Consider the following 6,000-nt stretch of genomic DNA (forward strand, 5'->3'; position numbering starts at 1 on the left):
AGTTTCTGCTGGTCAGAAGTCTGGGCATGGCATGAATGGATTCTCTGCTGAGGGCTACCATCAAGATGTTGGCTGAGGCTGGGGTCCTCATCAAGCTCACTGGTTGTTGGCAGAATTCATTTTCTTGTGGTTGTAGCATTGAGTTCCTCATTTCCCTTCTAGATGTTGGTCAGAAACTACCGTCAACGTTGTCTGAAGTTGCTTGACAGATGGCCCCTCCATTTCAAGCCAGCAACAGTGCATCAAATCTTTCCCACGCTTCGAATCTCTGACTTTCCCTTCTGCAATAAGTGGAAGAAAACTCTCAGCTTTTAAAGAGATTGTGTGATTAAGTCAGCCCACCTAGATAATCTTCAAATTTAGGGCTTAATAATTTGTGTCCTCAGTTACACCTGCAAGATGCCATCTCAGCGGCATGTAGATTAGAGTTTGACTGAGTAACTGGGAGACTGTGTGTACACCAGGGACCTGAAACTTCAGGGGACCATGTTAGGGTTCTGCCTACCACATGTACTTTACATAAGCATGCACATGTGTAGTTATATAATAAGTGATATTTAGAGAGAATAAAGAAATTGAGAGACTCTGAAGATTGTTATAGAGTTAAAGTAGGAAAACAAAAAAGAATTTTCTTCTTTAGTACTGGGTTTGGTTAGCGTGGGGAAACTTTCAGTGGTAAACTCCTTAGAAATATGCCTGACTTGGAGGAGAATGGTTCCCTCTAAGAACATTGAGCTAAGTGAGAAAGCTCCATATGTAACTCTGATTATAGACATTTTGTGGTTCAGTGTAACTGAGACTCCCAACCATTTCTCCAGTCTTGACAGGGTTCTTCTCAATGCTTGAAACAGTGCAGGCAACTGTTCAAGGAAAGAGAGATTTTCTGTCCCAAACGCTTTGGCTGTTGTTAATGATTTCTACAAATGGCATATTTTTCTGCTTCAGTGCACATATTATGTATGTAGAAAATGAAGCTGTAGACATTTAGTCTTGGTGGGGAGGTCTGGGAACCACCAGCTCAAGGTCCTTGCATGTCCTGTTTATTTAGTTCTTTTGTCACTTGGTTTGAGATCGCTATCCCATTCTCATCCTGAGGTGTCTTCTTAAACATGGTTTCTAAGAGATGCCTTCTCCCAGCCCCCTATTTCATCATCGTTAATGATACTGCTATCTGTGTTCACTTGCTCTGTTGCCTTTTCCCCTCTGAAATGTAGGCTTCCTGAGAGCAGGGTTTTGTCTGTCTTATCCTCTGCTGTATCCCAGTTCATCCTCCCACCCTGCTACCACGCACTTGGCCTTATGAGGAACCATCATTTAATTAATTAATTTATTTTTATTGTGGTAACATTGGTTTATAACACCATATAAATTTCAGGTGGACATCATTATATTTCAATTTCTAGATTACATCATGTTCACCACCCAAAGACTAATTACAATCCATCACCCCATACATGTGCCACGCACCCTTTCTTCCTCCTCCCTCCCCTCTTCCCCTCTGGTAACCACCAATCCAATCCCTGTCTCTACGTGTTTGTTTGTCGTTGTTTTCATCTTCTACTTAGGAATGAGATCATACAGTATTTGACTTTCTCCCTCTGTCTTATTTTGCTTAGTGTAATACCCTCAAGGTCCATCCATGTGGTCACAAATGGCCGATTTCATCATTTCCTGTGGCTGAGTACTATTTCATTGTGTATGTATACCACATCTTCTTTATCCATTTGCCCCTTGATGGGCACCCAAGCTGCTTCAGAGTCTTGGCTAGTGTGAATAATGCTGCAGTGAACATAAAGATGTACAAATCTTTACACATGCGTGTTTTCACATTCTTTGGATAAATACTCAGCAGTGGAATAGCTGGATCGTATGGTAGTTCTATTCTTAATTTTTTGAGGAATCTCCATACTGTTTTCCATAGTGGCTGCACCAGTTTGCACACCCATGAGCACTGTAGGAGAGAGAAATCATCATTTTAGAGACTCGCCAAGGAAGATGTTTTCAGAACTGCTTTCCCCAACAGCATCTCCATCAGGCTGCTTGAAGACGCACACGTGCACCGTTTCTACTTCTCCTTCCAGCCCATCTAACCTCCTGAGGAGGGAGGCCCAGCTGCAGCAGGGACGCTGCCCCTCTTCAAACTCTCAGTGATGATTTCTTGCAACGGCATCTTTCCAGCTCCTTGTTATAATGGACTCTTCTTTCACCTGCCCCATGCAAGGTCCAGATGATGGGAAGTTATTGCTTTCCAAGCTATGCTTGCCATGCTTTCCCAACCATAGTGAACTATTGCAGCTCCTCACATACACTTTGCTTCTTGCTTTTGTCCATGCTGCCACTGCATGCGATGACCACTCTCTCTCCCACATGCCTAACCAACTCCCATTATTCTTCTACTTATCCCTCAAAATTAAAATTCGGTGTTACCTTCTCTCTCTCAGCTCCTCTACCTAAGTGGGTTAGGTACCCTTTTCTATGCTTTTGTAGTCACTTGGACATATATTTCTTTTATAACACATTTTGCACTTAACGATGCCTGTTGTTTTGCTGTTCTGCTTTTCCCAAAGAGAATAGAACTTGAGGTTAGGAATTTCTGTTGTTCATCACCAGGTTCCCTAGCTCCATGGATAGTGCCATCTCCTGAATGAATGTGTGAGTGAACGAATAGATGAACACTGAGAAAGCATGTACAGAGCGACTGCTGAAAGTGAGGTTCAATGGCTCAGGATGTTATGAATACTCCCTTATATTATTCAAGTAACAAAAAGGATCATGTAGTCCAGACATTCACATAAAATACAGTGAAACATAATTGCATTCCCAAGGGCATACAGTCATTGAACGTTTCAGATTCCTTGGATTTCTATTTGTTTATCCAAATGTATATTCCTTTTTCTTTAATTGTGAAGATGGAACAACGTGTACCTTTTTTTCATTTTACAAAGGAGATGAACTATTTACATGGAGAGTCCCTTTGACCTTGAAGATGACGTGGAATGGAGAGCATGTAGATTGTCCCAGATTCCACAGATGTGTGCCACATGAGCCTCAAGCGACGCGGTTGTGCAATGCAGGTTGACAAGCCTGTATCCACAGTGCATTAGTCCTGAGAAATATAAACATCTTTTATTAAGTTAAGTAGCTTTTCATTTTGGCTTTGGAGATAGACAAATTTCCCTACGTATTTCATGAACAAAAAGAGGTGGAAAAGTTAGGATAAATTGCTAGGCTGCATCTCCACAGCACAAAAGACATTGGGAATTTGTTGACTATCTACTCCTTTCGTGAATTCAGACAACTAGCATCTATTTCTCTGAACTGAATTAATAAGCCGCTGGTCTACATTGATCAAATTAACTGAAAAATTACGAAATCCCCATTTCAATTTGTTTTGCATAAGAATGGCAATAGAAAGCAACTTAAAACAAATCTTCACATAATGAACAAAGTAGGACTTCATCAAATATTTATGAAATTTTGGCAGAGTAAGTACCTTAATCCTTCAGGCTGCTATAGCAAAATGCCATAGGCTGGGTGGCTTATAAATAACAGACATTTATTTCTCACAGTTCTGGAGGCTGGAAGTCCGAGATCAGGGTGCCAGCATGGTTGGGTTAGGACTGTCTTCTCGGTTCCAGACTTCTGGCTGTATCCTTACACTGCGGGAAGGGGCTAGTGAGCTCTGTGTGATTTCTTTCATAAGTGTACTAATCCTATTCATGAGGGATCCATCCTCATGACCCACTCACCTACCAAAGGCCCTACCTATTAATACTATCACTTTTGAGGGTTAGGATTTCAACCTATGAATTTTGAGGGGATGCAAACATTCAGAACAGAGCAGCAAGCAACCAATTTTAAAATTAAGAAATCTTGTAAATCAACCCTCCTTCCATCTTTTAATAGACATCAGAGAACTACATTAAAATGTGTGACTGATTTTTTAAAAAAATTTAATTTTATGATCATCTGAGTTCCTTATTTATCTCCATGTTTTTACTCTTTGGCTGAATTTTTTTTTTCTTTTTTGGTGAGAAAGATTGGCCCTGAGCTAACAGTTGTGTCTGTCTTCCTCTATTTTGTATGTGGGATGCTGCGACAGCATGGCTTGATGAGCAGTGCATAAGTTCATGCCCAGGATCTGAACCTGCGAACCCCAGGCTGTCAAAGCCGAGCCTGCGAACTTAACCACTAGACCACAGGGCCAGCCCATGATGTTCTGATTTTGATAATAGCAGTTTTTAATGAAAAGATACATATTTCTATGATGAGTCATATAAAGAAAGAAACAGAGATTGGTTGAGTTTCCCTCCAGTATTTCTTCCTACGAAAAAAAAGACCATGTAAAGGCTGTAATCAAAGAAGGCTTTTTATACAGATAGAATCCTTTTGGCTAATGTGCACAGGTTTGGAAAGTCATAAATATTTTGATGAATTTGAGGCTTCTTGGGAGTCTCAGACTCTTCTTTAGGCAGTTTAAAATTAAATCTTAGTTTGGGCTTAAAAAGGCCCCAAAAATAGAATCCTTTCAACCTGCCTAAGTCCTGAACCAACTGAGAAGACGAAAGATTCAAAAGATGTAGACTAAATTATCCCTCCATTTTTCAAAACTACTAAATCTATTTTTGGAGAGTGTGATTGCCAATCACAGCAGGACTGGAAAATGCCAAGCTTCCTCAGTAGAGACAAGATCCTTTAAAACATAGAGCAAATAGGTGCAGATGCAAATGCCTGCTTCTTGCAGCCCTCACACCTCCCAGAGGGAGAGACCAGGAAGAGGCTGGGAAACGCTTATCGAGTTTCACCTTCCAAAGTCAATACTCGCATTAAGCCTGCTGCTCCTTGAGGAGTGAATGAGGACACAGCATCTGCACAGAGACGCCTGGCTGCTGTGCACATGAATGATGCTCCCACAGCATGGAAGAAGTGGAGAAGTGGTAATCCACTCTTCAGTGTTATTTTAGTTAAATTTACTCACAAATCATATCATGGTACATAAAATAAAATTAGTTGTTTTAACACTTTGTTTCAAAATAGTAAGTTTTTGACCCTATTGAATTTCTCTGTCTTCTGCTTGCAATGAACTGATGAATTAATTTTGAAAAGTATTTCCCGAATCTTCTTTTGCAAACATACTCAACTGAAACAGACTAAACGCATTTCCCCATGTCTCTACCCTAAAAACTATGCCTGAAGGAGGCAGTATCGTTATCAAAATTATTATCCATAACTGTGGACACATATTTAAGAAAACTAAGATCATGTTTTTTTTTTTTTATTAAGATTATGATAGATTACAACCTTGTGAGATTTCAGTTGTACATTATTGTTAGTCATGTTGTGGGTACACCACTTCACCCTTTGTGCCCTCCCCCCACCCCCCCCCCTTTTCCCTGGTAACTACCAATCAGTTCTCCTTGTCTATATGTTAACTTCCACCTATGAGTGGAGTCATATAGAGTTCGTCTTTCTCTGTCTGGCTTATTTCACTTAACATAATACCCTCAAGGTCCATCCATGTTGATGCGAATGGAACAATTTTGTCCTTTTTATGGCTGAGTAGTATTCCATTGTGTATATATACCATATCTTCTTTATCCAATCATCAGTTTCTGGGCATTTAGGTTGGTTCCACGTCTTGGCTATTGTAAATAATGCTGCGATGAACATAGGGGTGCAAGGGACTCTTGAGATTGCTGATTTCAGGTTCTTAGGATAGATATCCAGTAATGGGATGGCTGGGTCATAAGGTATTTCTATTTTTAACTTTTTGAGAAATCTCCATACTGTTTTCCGTAGTCGCTGCACTAGTTTGCATTCCCACCACCAGTGTATGAGGGTTCCTTTTTCTCCACAACCTCTCCAACATTTGTCACTCTTGGTTTTGGATATTTTTGCCAATCTAACGGGTGTAAGGTGATATCTTAGTGTAGTTTTGATTTGCATTTCCCTGATGATTAGCGATGATGAACATCTTTTCATGTGTCTATTGGCCATACT

Source organism: Equus quagga, unplaced genomic scaffold, assembly GCF_021613505.1.
Source record: "Equus quagga isolate Etosha38 unplaced genomic scaffold, UCLA_HA_Equagga_1.0 73442_RagTag, whole genome shotgun sequence".
NCBI lineage: Eukaryota > Metazoa > Chordata > Mammalia > Perissodactyla > Equidae > Equus > Equus quagga.